This window comes from Xenopus tropicalis, chromosome 3 (assembly GCF_000004195.4).
Source record: "Xenopus tropicalis strain Nigerian chromosome 3, UCB_Xtro_10.0, whole genome shotgun sequence".
NCBI lineage: Eukaryota > Metazoa > Chordata > Amphibia > Anura > Pipidae > Xenopus > Xenopus tropicalis.
Genome location: NC_030679.2, coordinates 103594969 through 103621774, shown reverse-complemented (window position 1 = coordinate 103621774; position 26806 = coordinate 103594969). Strand labels below are relative to the sequence as shown.

The 26806-nt window shown below is 38.4% G+C and overlaps 1 long non-coding RNA gene across 2 annotated transcripts in view; it reads left to right on the top strand.

Annotated features, from left to right (window-relative positions):
- Nucleotides 1–26806, top strand: part of LOC105946762 — a 192944-nt gene that overhangs the window by 1755 nt on the left and 164383 nt on the right. For both annotated transcript variants that reach the window (XR_004222041.1, XR_001170200.3), the window contains exon 2: nt 16657–16792. This is a non-coding gene — a long non-coding RNA (uncharacterized LOC105946762). The remainder of the gene's footprint in view (nt 1–16656; nt 16793–26806) is intronic.

The following is a 26806-nucleotide window of genomic DNA, read 5'->3' as shown; positions in this document are numbered from 1 at the left end:
AGAGAAGCAAAATGCAGAGGGGGAAATTCCCAATCTGGTCTTTCCCCATACCCTTATGGCCCACCCTGTACAACATGGTCCTACCCCCTCAACATCATTGCCCCCCTGTGATATCACCATCCTGGTTTCAACAGCAACCCTAAAAGGCACTATAGTGCATATAGACCCTGAACCCTTAGGAGGAAAAAAAAGGATAAACCACAGCACTCTAGAAGAAAGTACCCTGGGCATATTCAATTTTTATGGAGAAGGAAGGCTGGCCCAAGCCTGAGGTCCATTCCCACTAATGTTTTAACATTTGATTGCCTTTAAAATAACAATGCTGATAATTCAGTAAAGTGGAGCAGGCCAGAAATTATTTTTTGAGTATTTTGTATAATGTATTTTTCTAATGCCTTGTTTCTCATTTAGCCAAGGATGTTCTGACAAATTTGTGACTCATAAATAGTACTCCCGGTTCTCAGAAGTGCCCAAAATGATAACATAATGGCAAAGTTTACACAAATCGAAGAAAGCAATGGCACTCAGGAGCTACAAACGGGACTAGCCCTCTAAATACTTTATTACGGAAGTGCAACGTTTCGGTGTTGCCCCGAAACGTTGCACTTCCGTAATAAAGTATCTAGAGGGCTAGTCCCGTTTGTAGCTCCTGAGTGCCATTGCTTTCTTCGATTTGGACTTTTTTGGAGGGTGCCGATCCCTCCGCAGTGAGCACCGAGCGTGAAATATTGAGGAGAGTTAAGGGTGTGCGTATAAGGTCTTTCGTCTGTACAAAGTTTACACAAATGTCATATTTAAATATATGCAGGAAATTGCTTGGACAATATATTAACCCTTTAAGCACCAGCTGACCTGAACCAAGCATTGCTAGGTGCCTAAAAGCCAAGGAAGCTCAAGAGTCAGATGTGGGTTCTTACTATGAGGTGGGCTATGTGAGTACCAAAATGGGAACTCAATGTCATCATCTATGCAGGGTAATGTAATGATATGGGTTATTCAGCTTGGAGAAAACTTTGCACCTAACAGCTAATAAGTTTACCTTTTAACTTGTACCCAGTAAATGCTACCCACTGTTTGCTTGCTTGCTATGTTTTATTAGCACTGGTGCAAACTTTGGGGCTTTAATTCCATTGCTTTTTCTTTTTTTCTGCCATGGCCTAATTATCTTAAAGGGGTGGTTAACCTTTCAGTTAACTTTTAGTGTGTGATAGAATGGCCTGTTTTTAGCAACTTTGCTCTTCTTTTTTTTGTAGTTTTTGAATTATTTGCCTCTCTCTCTTTTGACTGCTTCCGGCTTTTAAAAAGGGGGTCACTGACCAAGGCAGCCAAGAACTATTGTTCTGTGAGGCTACAATCTTATTGCTGCTGTTACTTTTTATTCCATATCTTTCTATTCAGGCGATCTACTATTCATATTCCTATCTCTCGTTCAAACCATTGCCTGGTTTCTAGGGTAAATAAGACCATAGCAACCAGATTGCTGCTGAAGTACCAAACTGGAGAGCTGCTGAGCAGAAAGCTATATAATTGAAGAACCATACAAAATAAAAAATGAAGACCAGTATCAAATGGTCTTAGAATGTCAATGTCTACATTTTACCAAAAGTTAATTTCAAGTTAAACAACCCCTTTAATGCCCTTGTGCTCATGACTTCCACATGCTGAATAGTGCTAGAAAATTTCCAACTGATGAGCAATTATTGCTTAAAATGTATATGCAGTTAGTTTCATGACTATGGTTTCCCTGTCATATTACAGGGTTGTTGGTTTTATTTTGGCCTATTCTCCCAGCAATCAATGACAACTAAGCTGCTCATGTTACACTAGAGAAAGATTGTGGCTAGACAGGTTATATCTGTTTGTCCCGCAGTTTCAAAAATATTTCTTAGCAGCAATGGTGCTACTGTACAGAGTATGAGTAGTTTTATCCTGTAAATGTCTAGACATAAATGAAGGACGCATGACCCCTATTTATCTGTATGCAAGTTACTAAAATAACATTGGTTTTCTGCTGCCACCTAATGGTTAGTATAGGAATTGTATGTCCAGCCAATACCTCCTTTTTAATAAACATCAGGTGGATGATGACACAATTTTGCCATACAAATGAATAAGATTTAATATTAATTTAATGTGTTGTATCTGTAATTGTTATTTTGTGGCATGGTCTGCTAGCTGTGCAGGGTGCTCGATGACACAATTGTACGACAGTGTTTTATAAATACCCCTAATTATAACTCACTTTCCTAATTTTTTCCTCATAGGACCCAAGAAATGGTACGGAATTTATTATAAAGATTATTTAAAATGCTGTTTTAGGAAAAGATTTAATTGCAATGAATGGCATCATGGCGAGCCTCCCTAAACAGCATGGGCTGCATTTTGATTCCTAACCCATAGGGTTTGATTTCTTGTTATAAATTCTGAGAATACTAAAACACATCTATTTTACAACATACTAATGGTGGAATTCTAAATTAATTTTATTGCTTTCTATATTTCTGTACAAAGTGCCTCATTACTGGTAAGAGCCCTTTTTTGGAAATGAAAAATATTTCAAAAGTATAATACTAAAGCCTTGAAGAATGAGCTCAGTTGTACTGGAGGTGGTGGTTTATCATGTGGGGGGGTGGGGGACCACACTTGGGACCTATATATGTAGAACATACTGAAAAGACTCAGGATAAAAAATGGCATAGTACAGCTGTTATGGTCAAGTAAACATCCAACAGCTGAACAGTAAGTCATATACTTGAGGGTACCTATAAAAAATTAAGAAGACTGAGCTTCTTTTCCTCGTTTCTCACCTTTATCCACCAACGGATAATGCCACTTCCAGCATGATGATGTTACTTTGGCTTTAATGGTGGGTAGAGGGTTGGGGTGCAGATAAAGCTATTGTGGGTCAGTTTAAGGTCTTTGGAGCAAACCAAAACAGCCGACATTTCTCTGCGTCAGTTTTAGCAGCCCCCAATAACTTCTCTGGAAAGCAGGCCGTCTATATTTTCAGGAGACAACTGACTCACTAGTGCTTGCAGAACTTGAAACAGAAATTCATAGCAGGAAAGGGAGGGTGGGAAATTGGTCCCACCTCCTGAGCTATTAAAAATCGGCACCCAAACTAAGCAGTGTGAACGCAAACTATCTACTGAATGGTAGTGTGTTGGGGGCATCCTTAATGGAGAAGGATCTAGGGGTTTTTGTAGATCACAAGTTGTCTAATTCCAGGCAGTGTCATTCTGTGGCTACTACAGCAAATAAAGTGCTGTCTTGTATAAAAAAGGGCATTGACTCAAGGGATGAGAACATATTTTTGCCGCTTTATAGGTCCCTGGTAAGGCCTCACCTTGAGTATGCAGTGCAGTTTTGGGCTCCAGTCCTTAAGAAGGATATTAATGAGCTGGAGAGAGTGCAGAGTTTGCAACTAAACTGGTAAAGGGGATGGAAGATTTAAACTATGAGGTTAGACTGTCGAGGTTGGGGTTGTTTTCTCTGGAAAAGAGGCGCTTGCGAGGGGACATGATTACTCTGTACAAGTACATTAGAGGGGATTATAGGCAGTTGGGGGATGTTCTTTTTTCCCATAAAAACAATCAGCGCACCAGAGGTCACCCCTATAGATTAGAGGAACAGAGCTTCCATTTGAAGCAGCGTAGGTGGTTTTTCACGGTGAGGGCAGTGAGGCTGTGGAATGCCCTTCCTAGTGATGTGGTAATGGCAGACTCTGTTAATGCCTTTAAGAGGGGCCTGGATGAGTTTTTGAACAAGCAGAATATCCAAGGCTATTGTGATACTAATATCTACAGTTAGTATTACTGGTTGTATATATATAGTTTATGTATGTGAGTGTATAGATTGGTTAGTACAGGTTGTGTGCTGGGTTTACTCGGATGGGTTGAACTTGATGGACAATGGTCTTTTTTCAACCCTATGTAACTATGTAACTATGTAACTATGTGTGCCATGGCCCCAATTAATACAACAGCAACTAAGTGATATTACTTACATCTCACCAGTAAGTAGTTTCTACCATTTTTGGTAGACTGGAACTGAATCAGAAAAGCAAAATGTGGAAGGAAGGATAATGTAACAGGAGACAATTTGATAGCCGAAAAGAACCATTTGTCCCATTTACCTATTCACCTTAGAACAACCTTGTTGATATCTTTGCTATCAAAGCAAAACTTTTCTGTTGGCATGATGTACTGGAATCACAGGTCACCTTAAAAGGCAGTTTGATTTTTCCCTCTTTAATTATGTATACCCTTAGCTGCTATGGCTTGCTGTTCTTTTGAACTATATTAGCTTTTAGACAATCTTTTGTTATTTGGGGATAATTCACTCATAATAACTGAACACTCATGTTCTAAAAAAGAGCTTCTTTTTAAACAATTTTTCCAGAAATTCTGGCTATGATAGACTGTAATTATCCCCCAATGCCGGAACACAGCACAAAACACATTGCTTCTGAACTTACATTTGTATTTCCTTACACGGGAACATTGTTTTAATATTTTCGCCCTGGTATAATTGCATTCTCTCAGAATACTTTTTCTGACATATAAGATTAACTTTTAGCCCTGGGCCTGTCTGCCAAAGAAATGGGGGGATGGCTCATAATGTGAATGTGACAGACTCGCCAGAGGCTAAAGTTTGAAACGCGATGGGTATTGCATTCGGTACAGAAACAATATCTGCACATTGAATAGAGCTATTATACAATCTGTTGAACAGAGGTCCCTGCCACACATGACTCACATCTGAGAATCCCTTTCAGCCATAGGGTTTTTAATAACCTTCCTCTATGGGGCATGGGAGTACAACCATAACACCTTAGAGCCATGCAGAAGCTGAAGGTCGAATGAAACCACATATGTTCTTTATTGCTTCTTGACTGTAACTTTAGAGTTGTGAAATGCACACTAGATAAGCTAGCTACTGGCAGTATTTTGTGTAGATCAGACAGTGATTTCTTAATTTTATCACTTACTTTATAATTTCGAGCTGGTTTGAATTGCTAAAATTAGCTGCAAATGTTCTTGTTTGCCCAGACATCACATAATTAAAATAATTTGTCTTCCTGAGCAGATGATTTACAGTCATAGAGAAAGACAGATGGATTCACAGCCATCCTACATTCCAGCTAGTTATAGTAAGAAATCCTCCACAGATGAACCCCCAGAGCCAGATAACACATTACCTAGTGTTACCTGTGATGAAAAAAAAAGGCAATGCTGGAGCAGGATAATGTTCATCAACTTAAGTCTTTTTATTGTTCCTGAAAACTGTGTATTATTGTCTAAAGCAGAGTATTTCCATTATAAGTATTTACTTTTCTTGTTTCTACAGGAAAATATATTTCCTGGTTCCTGTATTTATCTTCCTTCCATGCAAAAAGACAGCAGTTCTGGCTTGCCTTTTGGCTTGGATAATAGATACAGACTCTGAATCAGAGCCATGTTCTCACAAATGACATATGGCTGGATCAAATAAAATGTATCTGAAATGCTCATTTATATTTGCAGCACTACCAGCTTCAGTCTTTCCAGATGGGATTTTTCTTAAAATATGCAAGCACCGTCAAAAAGTAGCTATAGATGGTGTACAGACCCTGAGTAGCTTCCAGCAGGCCAACGCCAGTGTGTGTCACACATTGGTGAACATTGCAGACAGGATCTTTTTGGACTATATGCTGTACCCCACTGCCTCCCTAGGGTGGGATTAGGATTTCAGGGTAACAACCCAACCTTATGACCCCTTACATGCATTGGGACCTATAGCCTAAACCCTACCGCTTCCTAGGCTTTTTAACATGATAGCCCAACAAGTAGCCATACATGGTACGCTCTTTGACTAATTGGCACATAGGCCAAATGGATGGAAAGCACATGCAGCACAGAAATGATTAGAACATGAGGAATTGAAAAGAAGCTGCTCTGGTGCATCTGCAGGTGAAATGTTTACACCTGCCCAATCCTAAAACTAACCAATATTCTTTCCATAGTAAGTGTATTGGTTGGGCATTAGTGAGCATCTAGTGTGCCAAAGGTTTTCTGCCTCATAGCACACCATTTATCAGTAATGTAACTATAGCTCCAAAGTTCATGTGGATTTGAATCGAACACATCCATGCCCACACTTTTACCTCCTTACCTAAAAGACAGCAGTAACCCTTGTGGGCTCCAGTGCAGTTTGCACCCCCAGCTACTCCCTGTAGTTACACAAATGCATTTAATATTGTTTTGATTAACATATGGTTATTGAATTATGTGAAGAGTGCATCTTTATTACACCTCAGGTAGCTGTTCAGTGTACTCTGTTTTGTTTATCTGTAATTCTTGTTTCAGGATCCAGTTATAAAATTCATTAGAGGTAAAACCCCCGCCCCAATAACGCATACTTTCTCTACTCGCTGTGGGGCGAATGCTCCCCTGGCAAGTATAATGCATCCAGGCAAGCATATTGCGCACCCCACTGTACGTGCACACATTATTTTTATTTGTGGTAAAGGGAGCAGAAGAGCAGCAGGGAGGGGAGCTGGGCCTGCAGGGCCCACTAGGGATGGGGCCCACCAGATTTTTTCCCGTTGTCCCGCCAGCCCAGTCCTAGGTAAACTGCACTGTTACTGGTGCTTGTTCCCGTTAGCATGACCTGAGTGAGTTAATGTGATTTAGGTGACTCAGCAGACAACTGAAATATCTATGGCTACACACAGAATTGGGAAACTGGCATTAGAAAATGAAACGCTATGCTTTTTCCTGCCACATTAAGATGTAATTTCCACGAAACATGAGTTGCTCAATGTCGAGCGTTTTGTTTTTTGTTACAGCGCTATGCAATATGAACTATGAATAATGACCTGTTTATTCAGCGTGAGATTTGCAAGTTGCAACATATGTCTGTTAAAGAAATACTATCCAGAATTTGCATAAATTTGTTTTATTCATGGAAACTTTAATATTTTATTAACAAAGTTTCATATTAAACTTTAGCAACCAGCCTTTGTCATTGTCTTTTTTGCTAGAACCTGATGTTTTTCAGTACAAATTGTATAATAAACAGAAGAATGCATAAAAATGGAGAAATCCGCAGTATTTTGGGACCAGATCAATGCAGTACTATCCACAAATAGGTTTATATTAAAGACCAAGAGCCATTCACTATATGCTCTATTCTAGATATACCTGTACCTCCACCACTGGACACCTGTATGTCACACACAACAGCCCTTGTTAGAAGACCGTGTAGAACATTTCTAACCTTAAACTAAATTTGTAATTCCAGCACCAGAATACCTAGTGTTCAAGATCTCCTGCTGTGGTGCTTTACTCCCTGGTCTCCATGACTATTTTAAATCCAGCATAGGACCCATAAATCTCCACATACCATGGCAAATTTGGTAGGGGAAGGCTACTCATCTTTGCTTGGCTCTGCATAGCTAAGGATGGTACCCCCCCCTCCACTACTGCTCTTTGTTATTTGTTATTTCTATTTACCTCACTCTTCCCCACAATTCCCATTATGTGTCTCCATCACTCGTGGCTCACATGCTCGGCAACAACATCTGATACATGCCGTAAGTAAAACCATTTAAAAATTTTATAAACATATGGCGATAGTAAACTATTATTAGAATGGTTTTTGCTCATTACAGTGCATGTGCAAATTGTTTTTCTGCCTCTAAAGTCATTGCAAAAAGCATTACTTTTTGCCTCAGCTAATTGATCAACTGCCTTGCAAAAAGTAGAACAGTGTTTGTTAATATGGGTAACCGCAGAAGGCAATTTAATTGGTGTATTTTGTTTTATTTTTTATAAATGAGAATACTAGGGCATATTAATCAAAGTGAGAGCTTTCGCTTGGTAATAGTGCTGGCTAGAATATTTTCTTAGATTGCATATCAGGGAAAATTATGTTATTTTGCATGTTTCTGGTCATTTAGTATGTATCATAGGGATAATACTTGTTTGGTGGTAGTGTTGACTAGAAATATCTGCTTGTGGATATTATGTCATGGCGCTAATTACAAGGAAATACGCCACAAGGTTACTGACCACTAAAACACTACCATAAATTTTAGTTTGTCATACCTGCTAACCATAGAAGAAAGTTATGACTCCTAAATGTATGTTGGCTACTGTTAGAAATCAGTGTTGTGTGTTAGGGTTAATTACCTGATACCCCTGAGATAATAGTACCCCAAATTTCCACCACACTGAGTTAGTCTTGGTAAAACCTTCATTATTATCACAGCGTCATAGACTGTGATAATACACAAGTAGGCTGCAAAGGTTTGGTTGGTGTTCTCACAATTATACAATATGATTATTACACATGCCACTGGGACTGGGGAGGTATATATGGGAACTAAATGCTGGAAGCTCAAAACATGTTGGTGCACCTTAACCAGTGAAGAACAAGTTGTAGAAGCTAATTTGCCCTGCATGTTTGCAATTGGAAAGTCCCTTCTATAACAATTTGATAGATAGACTACTAGCTGTAGTTCCCAGGTTTGCGTAGGAAATGTTATGTTTAGAACTGATGTTGGAATGCCAAAATGTCATAGGCCAGATAGGTAGACAGGCCTATGAAACAATTAAGTCCAAGGGAAACTGATTGCCATGTGGGAATAAAAGAGTTTCCATAGTAATTAACAGAATAGTCTAGTTTTATGAATGCAGACTTCTTTTATGAATGTGAACATCTTTGCTCCAGAATGACTCCATCTCACTTATTGTAGTGATTAAATCTTTATTATGTCTTAGTGCTGAAATGGTCCAGTGGTCCAGCCTGGGGGTTCAAAAGACTATCTGTGCTAGCACTTATGTAGTTTACTCTTTTAGAGGCTACATGTCCCTCTTGAGAAGATATGATACATTTCTATACATCCTTCAAACTCTTCTAGAAATGAGTGGAATTTGCAGCTGTGTCCCTTCATGGCACTGAGCCTCCCTGCAGAAGAATCCTTTGAGAGCCCAATGCACACATCCACCCCTTTCTGGCCACGCCCCCACTACCCCCTTGTCTTGCTGCTTGCATCTCCTGCTCCCTGGTGGCTGGGGAAGGGGGAATTTCTATAACTGTAGAGAAAGCAGACCCCACTGTCCCCAATGCGACCGCGGGGTCTGCTTCCTATATTTACTTCGAGTCTGAGTTTTTTCAGTGTTCCTCTTCCATGGCTTTTCTCTTAAACATCACATATACACTGCTCAAAAAAATAAAGGGAACACGTAAACAACACAATGTAACTCCAAGTCAATCACACTTCTGTGAAATCAAACTGTCCACTTAGGTAGCAACACTGATTGACAATCAATTTCACATGCTGTTGTGCAAATGGAATAGACAACTGGTGGAAATTATAGGCAATTAGTAAGGCCCCCCCAAAAGAGGAGTGGTTCTGCAGGTGGTGACCAAAGACCACTTCTCAGTTCCTATGCTTTCTGGCTGATGTTTTGGTCACTTTTGAATGCTGGCGGTGTTTTCACTCTAGTGGTAGCATGAGACGGAGTCTAAAACCCACACAAATGGCACAGGTAGTGCAACTCACCCAGGATGGCACATCAATGCAAACTGTGGCAAGAAGGTTTGCTGTGTCTGTTAGCATAGTGTCCAGAGCATGGAGGAGGCCGTAGGAGGGCAAAAACCCAGCAGCAGGATCGCTACCTCTGCCTTTGTCCGAGGAGGAACAGGAGGTGCACTGCCAGAGCCCTGCAAAATGACCTTCAGCGGGCCACAAATGTGCATGTGTCTGCTCAAACGGTCAGAAACACGAGGTTGGTATGAAGGCCCAACGTCCACAGGTGGGGGTTGTGCTTACTGCCTAACACCGTGCAGGACATTTGGCGTTTGCCAGAGAACACCAACATTGGCAAATTCACCACTGGCGCCCTGTGATCTTCACAGATGATAGCAGGTTCACACTGAGCACATGTGGCAGACGTGACAGAGTCTGGAGACGCTGTGGAGAACGTTCTGCTGCCTGCAACATCCTTCAGCATGACCAGTTTGGCAGTGGGTCAGTAATGGTGTGGGGTGGCATTTCTTTGGGGGGCCGCACAGCCCTCCATGTGCTCACCAGAGGTACCCTGACTGCCATTAGGTACCAAGATGAGATCCTCAGACCCCTGTGAAGATATGCTGGTGCAGTTGGCCCCTGGGTTTCTCCTAATGCAAGACAATGATAGACCTCATGTGGCTGGAGTGTGTCAGCAGTTCCTGCAAGACGAAGGCATTGATGCTATGGACTGGCCCGCCCTTTCCCCAGACCTGAATCCAATTTAGAACATCTGGGACATCATGTCTCGCCACGTTGCGCCACAGACTGTCCAGGAGTTGGTGGATGCTTTAGTCCAGGTCTGGGAGGAGATTCCTCAGGAGACCATCCGCCACCTCATCAGGAGCATGCCCAGGCGTTGTAGGGAGGACATACAGGCACGTGGGGGCCACACACTACTGAGCCTCATTTTGACTTGTTTTAAGGACATTACATCAAAGTTGGATCAGCCTGTAGTGTTTTTTTCCATTTTGATTTTGAGTGTGACTCCAAATCCAGACCTCCATGGGTTGATAAATTTGATATCCATTGATAATTTTTGTGTGATTTCGTTGTCAGCGCATTCAACTAAAGAACAAAGTATTTAATAAGAATGTTTCATTCATATCTAGGATGTCTTATTTTTGTGTTTCCTTCATTTTTTTGAGCAGTGTAGTTCTTAATGAAGAGTGAGAAAAAACCACAGTATAAAAAGTACCTGTTCTTTTTGTAAAGATCAATATTTTATGGCAGGATCCCTAATAGTTGTCTCTCTTATTTAATATTTAGGGTGAGACTTGATATTAAAGTTCTATTCCAAAGCATGCATTAACATCAAGAAAATAGATTTAACCATCTGCACAGAATACACTAAGCCAGTATGATAAATATGCTTCCTGTCTATATTTTGGTATAAAAGCTTTGCTTTAAAAGCCATGATATTTTTAGAGTCATCATTTCCTACTTCATAATGTGAGACTTCCTTGTGGTTTTAAAGATTTACTGATGCATTGAAAGCTCATAACTAGGCCTCTCTTAGATCGTTGTACCAGATGAACTTTGGAAATGGTAGATAACAGCTAGGAATCTATAAAAATTAGGATGTCAACTTTGAAGGATCTTATCGACTAACACCACCTATTTTGGAATAATAAGCGGTTGCTGATTTACTACCAGAGATACAGGGAAGTTCATACTGAAGGTAACTTGGCCACAAGAGAGTTTTTAGAGAAGTTAATGACATGCCCTCTTATGCCCTTCTACTTTCAATATAATGTCGCTCTCTGGTACAAATCTAAATCAGATTCTGCAGACAACAGGTCCTCGTTTTAGGGAATGTGCTGCTTCCAATTTATACTCTTAAGGGAACAATAGAAAATATCATTGTGTTTTTAACTAGAATTTTCTTTGGTAAATAAGATTGGACATTTGGATTTGAGATATATATATATAATTTTTTTTTTCAGCAATGCATGTCATTCCTTTTTAAACTCTCCTGAAGTGTATCCTTTTATGAGTGAATTGTATTAATTAAGGTGGGGTTAGATGCATAGCTTTCTTGGAACATTCAAACTAGGTCACCTCTTATATCAAATGTCATATTACTGTTATTTAATACACTCACTGCCGCTGTAGATACTATTCCCTCGGGGGCACGTGCTCATTACTACTGAAGTGCAGCACTGGCACTCAGAGCTGCAAAACGGGACAAGCCCTTTAAAAATCTTTATTGTGGAGGTGCAACGTTTCGGGGCAAAGTAACCCCTTTTTCAAAATGCATCAGTTAATAGAGCTTCTCCAGCAGAATCCTGCATTGTAATCTGTTTTCAAAAACACAAACAGATTTTTTCATATTTAAATTTGAAATTTCACATGGGGCTAGACATATTCTTCATTTCCCGGGGTTCCACAGTCATGTGACCTATGCTTTGATAAACTTACACTTTACTGCTGCGCTGCAAGTTGGAGTGATATCACCCCCCTCCCAGCAGCCGATCAAAAGAACAATGGGAAGGGAGCAAGATAGCAGCTCCCACTAGATATCAAAATAGCACTCAATAGTAAGAAATCCAAGTCTAGCTTTGGACTCCTCCACTTACATGGAAGAAGAAGAAACAATAGGTTACCTAAAAGCAGTTTTAATGTGTAGCACTGGCTCCTTCTGAAAGCTGAGATGGCTGCCTACACACCAATATTACAACTAAAAAAAAAATACATTTTTGGTTCAAGAATAACATTTTAAATGGTAGAGTGAATTATTTGCTATATAAACAGTGTTAGAAAATAGTGTTAGAAATGAAAAGTACACCATAAAAATCACAACAGTATCCCTTTAACCATTTTGGGCCATAAGCCAGTATTGGACTTTGACTAGGTCAAACTGAAGCAAGGCACATTACTTTAAATTACATGCTGTCTACTTTGACACTTGTGTTTACTGTGCTTAAGAACTGTATATTTTATGTACAAAAAAATAAAAAGTATCACAGGTGTCATGTGTTAATGTTGTCAGGGTATTATAATTTAGAGTTCTATTCCTTTACCTCTGCCTACAACAGACAGAGCTACAAGAACATGATATATATTGCCACTGTCGATAAATTAGGATCATTGGCCATTTTCACCCCTTAAATCAGCTAATAATTGGATCACAGAAGGAGCCTATGCAGAACACATAGAGGGCTGCACTGGCTATGGTCTTTGCCTAAACTTTTCAAATCTGCTTGATACACAGTAAGCTGATCCATATGCAGGCCAATAAGCTGCAGGTCTGAAGTGGACAAGGTAGGAGCTAATATTGGCCTGTGTATGATATTCTAGTTTAGACACTTATATTTTTAGACACTGTATGGTAATAAAAGCACCAATGTGTTTTTGGTTTTATATCTCAGATATTAAGCATAATGGTATACGTTTTGCCTACAAATGTGTTTCTTTGCTAGGTTCCAAACAAATTGAATTGTAGGAAATGTGCTTCAGGCCATTGAATACAACCTGTTTTGGTCTTTTTAAATGACTGAATTAGTGCTGCTAAACAGATTGCACGGAACAGTCCAAACCTCAATGAATGATTTAATCATTTACACAGTAGAAGAATCATTGACTGAACTCTGTGTTTTTCTGCTGTTGTGACCGGTCTTTCTCTTCATGTCCAATCAGTACTGGAATGAAAGAGCTATGGCTTAATTATAAGGGGTGATCCAAAGCATTCTGCTGGAAGTGCACAAGGAGAATCTGAACAATAATATTGTCCTAGCGGCTAAAATGGTTCGGTGTGTGAGCCGACATATAAGTATTTTGAATGTTCTGTGAACAGAATGCCTGTACTAAATAATTGCAAAGCTGGATTTGTGAATACTTTTTATATTTTCTCATTTTTACAATGTAATGCTACAATTCCTTAAAATGAGGAGATATCTAGTGGCCAACTAAAGATGAATCGGTCATTTGTATTGGTAGATGGTTTGTCAGATTCAGTGGTATAACCACCTGAAAATACCTACAATTCATTGTGGGTACCCACAGGCAAATCCTAAATGTATTTAATTGTTTTTTTTTTTTTTTTTAAAAAGCAGAAATTGTTTATTTAGAAAAATCTGAAGTCTTACACTGGCCACACACAAATACAGTGCCTATAAAAATGTTCTCCTACCTTTAAAGTTTTTGTGATAGAACTTGGAAATGTAGAGCTTGCTGCAGAGAAGCATCCTCACAGCCTGGTGCTGTCGCCACTATGGTGGGGACAGTGTGTTTTTGCAGATGTGCAGTGTTTTGTCTTACACCAAACAAGGCTACTGTACATTTTCCCTACCTTGTGCCTGCACCCAAATGAATGAAATACGCTCGGGTGCAGGCACATGTCGATATCCGTCAAAAAATGCAAGGCCTCGTATCTTCTGCAGATATCGTCTACATGTTCCTGCACCCGAGCATATTTAATTTATTTGGGTGCAGGTACAGGAAGGAGCGTATGGCGCTATTTTCGGCAAGCGATTTTCGGCTTGCCGAAAATATACGCCATATGCTCAGCGTGGCATCAGTCTTAGTGTTGTCATGGGTCTTTCAACAGCCACCCTCACTAGTCTCCTTGTATGGCTGTGCCATATACAGCTGTGCTATACTCTTTCAATGTCTTAATGACTGATTAACTTAACTGGAAGGGATGTTCAGTGTTTTGGAAATTTCCTTATATCCATTCCCTGATTTGTATGCCTTTTCATGGAATAGCCTGGAATGTACTTATGCCTTCATAGTGTAGGTTATGCCACAATACTGACTCACCAGAAGTTGGACTTTCCAGATACACATGTATTTATACAGCAAGTGCTAGAAATCCCTTGACCACACACTGGTGATCTCCATTTAACCAATTCTGACTTTGGAATATAATTCTGACTCTGGAATAAAATTGGCTTCCCCAATGATGATTTAGATGGGTCACATTAAAGGAAGTGTATACATTCATTGTAATTCATTTAAATTACTTTGCTCAGGCCCGTCACTTTGATATGAAAGAGTTCATTTCTGTTGGTCAGTGGATAGCTTCTTTTATAAGCCCTGTATTGAAATGTAAGTACAAGTCCCATCTTTCTCATGTAACAACAAGAAGTTACTATTACTTAAAAACTTTTTTTTTTTTTAAACAGAACTAACTTTTAGTTTTAGCATGCAGTCCTCTTATCAACCGTATCACTCTTAAAGGTTTTTTTTTACATTTTATTTACTTTCAGTGTAATGTAGAGAGTGATATTCTAAGACAATTTCAGCAGCTATTTGGTTGCTAGGGTTCAAGTTACCATAGCAACCAAGGAGTGGTCATGAATAGAAAAGAAAAAATATATAACAATAACAATAAAACTGTAGCCTCACAGAGCAAAAGATTTTTTGCTGCCGGGGTCAGTGACCCCCAATTAAAAAGAGTTGGAAGAACAAGGCAAATAATTTAAAAACTATAACAAATAAATAACAAAGACCAATTGAAAAGATGCTTAAAACTGGCTATTCTTTAACATACTAAAAGTTACATAAAGGTGAACCACCCCATTACTGTTCCCTGTTAACAACTTATGAACTACAGAGCTGTGTAGTGATGTTGGCAGCTGCCATCTTTGGCTGAATGAGGGTAAGTGGGTATGAAATGGTTGGGGTGTGGTGCAGGGAGGAACATGCGTTAAAGACATTTTTATGCTTAAGGAATAGTCATATAGAGATAATTGTTAGCCTTAATACCTCCTGTAGTGAGGAGGTTTTGTGAATCGTAAGTAATTATCTCTAATTATGTTTAGTTATTTTATTAGCTAATAACATTTTTTTTCTGCCAGTTTAATTGGTCATATTAATAAAAAAATATACTGTAGGTGGCAGTATATTCTTCTTGTAGTGTATTCACATTCTGTTTTTTTTCTGTGGAGGTTATAAATATAATTGTAAAGTTTTCATGGCATTTTTCTGATTTATCTTATAATTTATTTGAATAAACCTGAAATAACTGCTAGCACTTACTTCACTTGCCTTTCAGTGCAGTAAATCGCATTTATTTGAAACATGAATATTCCCCAGCTGCAGATTACGATGTTACATAATAAATGTAATATTTTAACCTCTAATAATAAAGAGAAATGTTTCAGGACATTAATAACATCTTAAAAGATATCATCAGCTGGACCCCAAAATATATTTTAGAAAGGAAAAAATTAAATATTTTGATAGCTTAACAGCTTATGCATTATGGCACGGTGGCATAATGGTTAGTATTGCTGCCTTGCAACACTGGGGTCCTGTGTTTGATTACAGCCAGGGCACTGTCTACAAGAAGCTTGTATGTTCTGCCTGTGCTTGCGTGGATTTCCTACTGATACTCAGGTTTTCTCCCACACTCCAAGATGCAGGCAGGTTAACTGGCTTCTGATTAAATTGAACATAGTGTGTGTAAATGTCATAGGGACATGTGAAATATGTTAGTACTATATAAATAAAGATTAATAGCTATAATAATGCAGTAAGTGAGTGTAATTAGCTGTCCAAGAGGGTGAAATCTGATTGCTGTGTTGGGTCCAAGAAGGAATTCATCTTCCCGTACCTAAATTTTATTACCATCAGGTTACTCCATAGACAATAATAAAACTCTGATAGCCAGTACAGAATAATCTTTAGGTTTTGCCAGCAGCTTTTTGTTCACAGTGGCATACAATGTCTAAACAATATAATCTTTACTATTTTTATTTTAATCATTGTTATATAAATCTGTGTAGACATTCCTACCTTTTTGGTAATAGATTGTACAGTCTGAGTTTGCCTGAGGTAGCAGGAACCCAGCAGTAACCAAATTCAATCTGAATTTCCCAACCTTACATCAAAACAGTGTTTCACCTTGGTTTGATGGAGTTTTCCTATTGCCCCAGATGTAAGGCTCCTGAAGCTAATTTCTTTGATATCTGGCTTTTGCAACAAGTAAACTTTTTTCGCAACCGAAACCGACTTTCCATCTCTTTCCATTGTATGGGTTTTTTCCCTTGACACACTTGAGATAGATACATTTAATTTAACTTGCAAATAGAACTTTACAGGCTTACTTACCAGAATTATCAAATGCGTATCTGTTCTTGTGTCTCTTTTTTGAGGAACCACCCTATGAGATGAGTCTACCTTGTATTAGGGGAGAATGGGATACCCTACTGTGGATGTCAGACCAGGAGTACTGGTTGTTCAGAGACTTCTTGTTCTTGTAACCCCCCCTACATTTTCCACTCTCCTGAGGTAGGTAGATTTATTGTCTGATAGTTCAGTAAATTCTAACTGCATGCATGTGAACTGCCATGTCTACATAACCTTGTTCTTACTATTTCATATTGTTTTATTGCACCATCCTCCATATTATATGTAAGGGCTCCCTGTGAATTTAATCAGTCAGGAGTGAAATCTCATATAAGCTGGAGGGACCTGAGGAGCCTGTCTTAGTAACATTGTTAAAGTTGTATATATGGATTCTTCTGTACCACTCTTTATTATGATGTAAAGCACTATATCTTCTGCACAATGTTATAGATTTTATTTCATATACATGAAACACTTGTTTAATTAACAGCAGTACTAAACATATGAACCCATCCTCTAGAAAGAAACCAGAATTTCATCATCACCTCATTGTAAATTATTCTGTAAAGCACACAGAGCTTGCTAATAAACCTGTTATGTGACATGAACCAGTTATTTAACCTGCTGAGTGTGGCTTGTTTGTGGAAAGGAAGCAGTAGCCTTAGGAAGGACTGATGTGGTTGGGTGGGGGCATTCATTCTGTTACCAGCATCTTTTCAGTAAGATGGTATTTCTTTCAGTTTTAAAGCCTGACCCTATGCCTTGACCATTCTTATTCTCTTCGTCTGAGCGACTTTAAGCGACTTGAGTTTATTGGTAATTATTTTTTGTGCATTGTTCCCATGTTTCACAGTGATCACTTCTGTTGTTTTAATTAACTCAGTGCTTGGTCATTATCTAAATTGCATCTCAACAGGGAGAAAAATGTTTCATGATATTAGCACTATGTTCTGTTTTGTTTATAGTGTTAAAGGAAACAAATTGCATCTAATATGAGATTAATGAGTCCCCCTCCTCTGATAAGGAGTTATATCACCAACTATTGGTATATTTTAGTGGTTGACAAGACATAAAGAATTCAGTGGCGTGAGCTATAAAGCTGTACTTAGCATTATCATGCACCTATGCTAGTGAGACAGATCAGACCTGTCAGCGGCTGCAGATTGCAATCCCAGGATTTTAATTCCTCTGGCGCCTGCCACTGATATTATCTCTGTAGAAGAAGATAACATTTGTGACCTAGCACTCTCCAAAGAAGTTGTGGCTTTATACATTAAGCAACTGATGTTTCATCTCGGTACAAAGTAAAGCAATGGCTCTAAAACCTAAGGGCTTAGATTGATACTAGAGTAAACACAAAGCACTAAAAGTAAAATTGCTAGAAACATTCACAAATACATGTGTAAGGACAGTGTCGGGAGCCACATAGAACGAAATATATGTGAAATAAGGAATAAGCAGTAATCTTCAGACTAAGACAATGGTTAACAGGCTGTATCCTAGTATACATTTATTTTGCACAGTCCCTCCATTGATTTGATAACAAATGTCTGAATTAAAATGATGATATAAAGTCAACTGTTTGGCTTATTTAGGTTTTTCACACACTAGCATTTTTAGCAGGTTTTACCTGGCTTGCCTTTGGGTGTGCATAGTACAAAAAAATGGAAAACTATACTAAAATATAACTATAGAGAAAACAGACTCTGCAGCAATCAAGGGACAGGGTGTCATATTGTTACACTACTGGCTCTTTTAGTTTTTTTTCTCTGGGTCAATGCATTTTTTTTCCTAACAGGAGCATTGGCCCAGGAGACTAGGGGGGTATCTAATATATTGTTTCCTCCCCAGTGATTCCAGCCTTCCTTGTCCTTTAACTCCTGTGTTCCTGCGTGGTGGAATGCACAAAAAAACCAAGACAGAGGGAAGAAGTTATAAATGCCCTTTTGTAAGAGTGACTGCCGTTTTTAATATTAAATGGTTGTAAACCCAAAGAAAATAATTTTTTTAGCAACTTTCCTATACACATTCATTGCAGATGTTACTGCTCTTTTAAGGTTATTTGTAAATGCGTTTACCTGCAATATCTATTTGTCCCTTGTTATTCTCTGCACTGCTGATTCTTGCTATTGAAACAATGTAGCACATTCACACCAGTAGTGTAACAAAGGACAAATGCTGCTTTGAACTTTAATTACATTTATACATTAAAACTATTGAGAATGTGTAATTCATGCATATTAAAATTGTTTACAATCGAAATGTTTTATTAAGCAAGACATACCTTTTTTAATAGCAAGCTGAAGTTACATGGTCAAAATTAATTTGGGGGCTTATTCTTTGAGTTGTTCTGTGAGTGAAAGTGTTCAGTTGTGCTTGCTAACTTTTACTGTGTTGTAGAATGGCAAATTCTACTCAACATTTCAGTATCCGCAGTAGCAAAAAAACTATTGCTCCATAAAGCCACAGTATTATTGTACAGTACTTATCATGCTATTCTGGTGCCCTCCTCTCATCTTTCAGTCTCTCATTAAAAGCACTGCCTGGTTGCTAGGGTAATTTGGATAAATAATAAAAAATTTGAAATTGCAAATTGACTCACAATATCACTCTCTAAATCTATATAATATATATATATATATAACAAATCACTTTTTCTTTTATTAAGTCTTGTGAGTGCGGCATTTATATTTTTTTGTTTGCTTAACACCTGTTTTCAATACTGCACCAAGGCCAACTTATTCTTTATCAGACATGAGTGCCTGTAGTTCTGGACTTAATATATGAGACACAATTTTTTATAGTACTTGAAATAGCAATTTTCTATTTAAGGAAATCAAATGGCACATGCTAGTAAAATGGATAATTTTATGAAAATGGTTTAATTAAGCAAAGCAAGGTTTTACATACAGTATGAACTGTTTTATGCAAAATATTTTTAGGGAGACCTGTAATGCCACGGGTAAAGTTTTCCTTTAATGGATGCCGTAGAAGCTAAGAAATGTATATAAACTGAATCTTGACAGTGGTAGCTTAGGAATAAACTGGTGATTCACATAAAATTGCAGTTTACAAAGTTCAAGGACAGATTGGCAGTCTTTAGTGTGCTTGATTCTTAAAGGAACAGTAACACCAAAAAAATGAAAGTTTTTTAAAGTAATGAAATATAATGTACTGTTGACCTGCACTGGTTGAAGGTGTGTGTTTGCAGAAACCCTACTATAGTTTATATAATTAGGCTGCTGTGTAGCCATGGGGGCAGCCATTCAAGCTGGAAAAGGGAGAAAAGGCACAGGTTACATAGCAGATAATGGATACACTCTCTGTACAATAAAATAGTGTTTTATCTGTTATCTGCTATGTATCTGTGCATTTTCTCCTTTGAATGGCTGCCACCGTGGCATCAGCTTTGTTAATTTCTAAATTTATGGAACAAACACACTAGTTGTATCGGTGCAGGGTAGCAGTATATTATATTCTAATTTATGTTATAAGCTTTCGTTTTTTTGGTGTTACTGTTCCGTTAAGGTAGCCAAACACAGGCAGATTTAAGCTGCCGATTCGAGTCCTTTTAGACCGATTTGGCAGGTTATCTGCCCAGCCGATATCTGGCAGAAAATTGGCCAGGTGTCGATCAGACAGGATTGATTTTCCTGTTAGAGTGGGGTCAGCATTGGTTTGTCGATGCAGTCCTGAGTCCTGACTATTGGTATAGATACAGCAGGGCAACCCACTGATTGTATTCAGAGTCTATGCAGAGAGATTACAGTAATACTATACCAGCACAAATATTTTCCTTTACCAAGAACAATCCAGCATAACAATTCAGATTTATGGTTGCCTTTAATAACATAGCCTCTACATCATGCAAGGGTGTCCTCTGTCTCTTCCAACCTATGCTGGTTGCTTAGCAACATCATACAACAATGCCTCAACACCTGCACACTTTGGGGGACCCAGTGGTGAGGCATGAAGGGCACAGCTTGCGGGGGGAGCATATTAGACACAGATGGAAAAACACAGCAACTGCAGGGGAGACATTATGTTTTGTACTAACAAAACTGATCATCTAAACCTAAAGCAACAAATAGAGATTTGTTTCTTTTGGGTTCTTTAAATTTAATTCTAAAATACAAAGCACCAAGATGTTTTGCAGCTTTAAACGGTTGGAGGGGGGTGGGATACACAATGCAACAAACGGAATCAAGTTGAAGAATGGGGTTCGAGGGCCATGCTCCCTAAGAGCTTGAACACAGTATAATAATGTTTTTTATTTTTGCATTTGTGTGTTAATGTACTGTAAATGATTGGTAGCCATATATGCACATTGGTATCACCCTATAAATAACTGGGTTATCTCCATTTTTGTTCATTTAATAGCACAGATGGTATAAAAGAGTAGTTTTGTGCATAGTATTCCATGTCTGCACATTTATTTGATTTAAGGTTGCCTTGGTATGGAACATCAGTGTCCTGCAGCTCCTTATAAAGAATGTGTCTGCCAAGGCACATATTGCCAGTACCATCATGTAGGCATAAAGGTGAATATGTGAAAAAGGAATTTTCTGTTCGGTAGCCTTTGCTAAGTGTTATCCTTATGGAACAGGAATAAGAAAATCCTCTTTAAATCAGTTGGCACTGGTCTGAAACATAGTCAGGGATGCTTCCGATACAGACAACCTGTTGATTTGCGCATCTGGGCTCTAAAGGATGATTGTTTTGTCCTGCTAGCTGCAAGAAGTGAGCACGCAGCTGACACACAACCATTTCACTCTCTGCTCACTGGAGATTCATTACCAGAATGCAGTGAAATCAAATGGAAATGATAACAGTTGGATGCCACAAGTGATTGTATATGTGCATCTGGTACCTGCTTTTCCTTCTATTTTTTCATCTTCTCTTATTTTCTTACCTCAGTGGGAACTACAGACACAGCACAAATAAACGCTGGTAAATCCATAAGCAAAATGAATGAAAAAAGCCAGGAAAAATATATTGTGCATGCTCCATCAATATAATAGGTTATTTTCATTATTAAAAAATAGTGTGTGGGAAGCTTTTTAATGTTTTGTCATGCTAGAAAAAAGAAAATGCAAGTGGAAATTAGATGTGAGGTTAGTTGCTTACCTGTTATCTAAAACAAGACAGAGCAGCACCAGTTATGCCATCTGTTGCTGTCCTATTAAACAATCTTATACATGGCCATAAAGCTGGCCATAAAATGAGCGGATCTTCTGCCACCTATGGGTGGGCAATATCGGGCTAAATTTGGCCCTAGGGTCAAATGATGGAATTAAAGGGGTGACATTGGCACAGGTGGATTGGCGACTGCATTAACGAGCCAATGCTGTCCCCAATCTGAAAGATCAAACCTGCCCAATCGAGATCTGGGCAATTCCAGGTCAAATGTTGGTGGTGCCCTCACACTGGCAGATAAGCTGCTGAATGGGTCCGATGTTGGCAGCTGAAATCAGCCCGTGTATGGCCACCTTCAGAACCACCCTTATAAAGGGTTTTGTGGCCCTATTAATCTATTTCAAATGTGGTTATCTTTAAAGTAATTTAGGGTCAGGAGTAAATTAGCAATTGCCTATTACTTTAAGGAAATGCCACATGCCTTCACTTGTCACACTGCTCCAGACCAACCCTTATATTGGCTTCGCTTGCTACCCTGACCTACCCATTTAGCAGGGTCAACTGTGCATTTAAGTGTTTCCCTGCAGCTGATGTTCTAATGCATTTACAAAGCTAGACTTAATAACGTCTCATGACTCATAGCATATGACGCTCATCCTATTTTTGTTTTGCTTCATTTACTGTATTTAAGTAAACCAAGTGACAGAATAATGGCATTTCAATGGTTAGACTCTCAGCAGCCAAAGCATTATTGGTTAGGAGAAAATTAGCAATTGCATGTTACATACCAAACATCTTTGCACTGACCCTTATTTTTTTCATATTCAGGGCCATCTGTGCAGCTTATGCCCTAATAATAGCAGTTAGTTAACTAAGTTCTCAGGACTTAATGTAGGAGGGTAATTTTATATCTGTTTCACCTTCACTTATTAAATTATACCACATGGCAGAATAATGGGTTAGAATCTGATAGATTGAGAGCATGATGAAAAACATAAGGTTACAATATGGAACTCATCATACCTCTGGCAACACCTACCTTAAAAGGAAATGGCACATACTATTTAAAAAAAGGATATATTAGCTTAACTTAGAAACTTAACCTTTAATTATGCTTTTTTCGAGAGAGTGCTCATTTATCAAGGTAAAGTATGGCAATGCATGCGATTTATTATTAAACATTATTGATGGGACCTTTAACATTGTACCCATTCTTCATATCAGTATCATGCCATTCATCTGTATGCTGAAAAGCCATTCAGTGGGTAATCTTTGAACCTAACTCCATTTGGTTCATCTTGATACTCTTATAGAAAGCAGCAGTTGAGCATTTAGCTTTAATCTCCAGCAATTGCTCAGCATTGCATAGTGTTAGTGAATTGTTGACTGGTTGTTTTAATCAGATAACTTGTTAAAACTTTCTGTAATCACAGTGCTGCATATACCTATTAAACCCATACTGTTTCCTTGAGCTCTGCTTCTAGGTAATTGTGGAATCCCCCTTAATCAGGGAAAAAACTCTCTTGATTTCCTATTACAATCAAGTTCTAGACCAGTGATCCCCAACCAGCGGCTCAGGGGCAACATGTTGCTCCCCAACCCCTTGGATGTTGCTCTCAGTGCCCCCAAACCAGGTAGTTATTTTTGAATTCCTGACTTGGGGGCAAGTTTTGGTTGAATAAAAACAATATTTACTACCAAATAAAGCCCCCTTAAGCTGATAGTGTGCATTGAGGCCCCTAATAGCCAATCTTAGCCCTTATTTGGCTCCTCCATGAACTTTTATGGTGCTTGTGTTGCTCTCCAAGTCTTTTTACATTTGACTGTGGCTCACGAGTAACAAAGGTTGGGGACCCCTGTTCTAGACCAATCTATTTTCTTCCCACTGATCACTACTCGACATGACACCAAGTGAGAAAGGGGCAACTTGAAGCAACACATTATGAAGGGGCCAAGGTAGACCTAAAAAAAAATAAATATATATATATAATCCAAAGGAAATCGGCACTCACCATTACATGAGCACTATATATATATATATATATTTTTGTGTCGGTAATTTATAGGTAATAATATACCCCATGTTGCAAATTAAAAGTATATCTTAAATTCCATGACCATATGGTCATATACATATGTAGGACTTCTAAACATTTCTCATGTGATACAAATTGTATCACTAAGCACAGATTAGAACTGATAAACATTTATATGATATGATTTACAGAATATTTATGGTGTGTGTGTGTATATGTGTATATATATATATATATATCAGTCCTGATGGTGTCTGCACTCCAAGGCTTTAGTATTCTGTGGGGTGCACAGCCAAAATCTGAGTATTTAGCATGAAATAATCCATGGCCGGCACACCCTTAAAATTCAAAAAATTCATCCTTGATAAAGGTCCTAATGAGGACCGAAACATTGGTTTTTAAACAATGAGTTTTCAATAAATTTTTTGGTGTAAGGCGACTTTCCGTTAGTGATGAATGAATCTGCCCCATTTCACTTTGCCATAAAATTCACAAAAAATGGCGAAAAATCCGCGAATCGAAAAAAGCAACAGCACTCAAGGGCTTAATCCAGGGCTCTGCCCTTAAAATCCTTTATCGCAATAAAGGATTTTAAGGGCAGAGCCCTGGATTAAGCCCTTGAGTGCTGTTGCTTTTTTCGTTTGGAGTCTGTGGAGAGGTTGCAACAGCGTTTTTTACACCTATAACCTTGTGCTATCTGGTTCACCTACACACTAAGGGGGAGATTTATTAAGACACGAACGCTGAGCAGATTTCCGCCGTTCTTTTTCGGGCTTGCGCGACTTTTTCGTACACCCGCGTGACTTTTTTGTACGCTTGTGCAACTTTTTCTGGAGGCTTGCGCGACTTTTTGGTACGCTTGAGCGAAAAATTAGGAAAGGTTCTGCCGCTGTTTACAATTGTTGGGTACGTATATTTTGTGACTTTCGGATTGCCAATACGATATTATCGTGACTAATACGATTTTTTTGTAAGCGTTTTCGTGATATTTGCGATCTTCAGAAATTATCGAATCCAATCCGAATTTTTCCTATTCGGGATTCGAACTCTTGTTTTAATGAATCGGCCCCTAAGTGCCTCAAGCTACATTGTGCTTACATGAAGAAGGCCTGTGAGTATAATTTTCAAAGGAAGGATAAAAAGTGTTTAAAATTACTGGTCAGTGGCAGATGAGTTTTTTGGAAAATGTTCCCTTCTCATTGGATCACTATGCTCCTATATAATATAAATCATTGACACAACTGGCAAAGTATTTTTTCAAGTCTAATACTCTGTATTAGACTTGACAGTATCACTGTCATTGGGTCATTATTAGAGTCTGGAGGGTACATTCTACTTTCTGTTAGCATCATAAGTATTTGATGTTCAAAGGGAACAGTTGTTTGTCAATTTCTTTTTATTTTGTAGTGAACATAAGAAGTAAAATGAATACAAAATAAAAATATTCATATTGGGTTTGTTTACTTTGTAAGTGAGATTTACAGACAGCTGTTTGGCAGACAATTACAACGATCAATCATAATTATCTCATAAAAATATCATATTCATTCCTGCCACTGATGGGGGAAAAAATAATTGCCTGCTGTCTGATATGTAACTTGATCCTCCCAGTACTAATCCCGTAGTAAAAGCAACAAGTGCTCACCAATCCAATAAAAAGAATCTTTCCCGACAACCGGTCTGGCAAAGTGTATCTACAAAAAGTCACTGCTAAATTCAGTATATGAGTTGTTGCACTTCCTGCCCAGGACTAAGCACTAAGGCAAAAGTCTTCTTACACCTGATACTTGGGCGCCTGGCAAAGAAACTTGTGGTGATAGCTTTACTGCCTTTTAGTTATAAAATAGCTTCCTTGCATTTCTTTTGCAAACATTGAGCAACATAATTTTTAAATATTGTATTAAACATACTTTTAGACAAAGACTTTAGGGTTTTTGCTCTTTTTCATAGATTTATTACATGAGCAAAGTTTGTCCTGGTCCAATAAACAAGAGTAACCCATTGCCTGCTTTTATTGGTTTAGTGAAATAAAAAAAGTCTAATTGGTTGCTATAGGTTACTGGCATATGACAAGTTTGTCACTTTTACACTGCATACCCTTTGTTCCATTTATCAGTACAGTATAGTACAAGCTCCTTGTCCTAGTTCTGCAGAACAGTTTTTCTGTCCCACGCTCCCTATTTGTGTCCTGTATCTGACCTGAGCTGGACCCAATGCTTTCACTAACTTACCTTTGTGACTTAACAAGCTTGATGGCATGGCACTTACAAGCTAAGGTATATACAATCTTTTGCAATACAGGGTATTGGGGAACTGAACCAATGTGACTGTCTCAGGTTTACCAATTGAAATAGCATCACTATGGCGTCCATTTACCAGCGTCCCTGTTTTGTTGGTTTGCACGGATTGTTTATTTAGAGCTAAAAATCTTGGATTATACTAATTATACATTGAAAAAATTTGGAGTTTTCTGGATAAATGGTCCTTAAAGTATGGTGATCCAAATTATGGAAAGACCATAATTAAAGTCTACTAAAAAGCATTTATACATTACATAAACCCAATAGGATTGTGTTGCCACCAATAAGAATTAATTATATCTTAGTTGGCCCAATGTCTATGGGAGATGTCTTCTTGTAACTTGGAGCTTTCTGAATGACCAGCTTCTGGATAATGGGCCCCATACCTATATTTTTTACTACTTTAAATTTTAGGTATTGCATACAAGGAACCTATTATTTTTTGTTTTGCACTTTGAAACTTGCCCAACCCAGAGACCCAACTCTTCTTTGTTCTAAATGTTAACATTATGGGGCACATTTACTAATCCACGAATCCGAATCCTGAATGGCAAAAATTCGTATTGGAAACGAAAATTTCTGAACTTTTTCGTTGCCGTCGTGACTTTTTCGTATTTTTCACGACTTTTCGTCGCAAATTTTTCATATTGAACAATCGTAAACGCCGGGAAAACCTTTCTGACTTTGATCCTTCTGCATGGGCT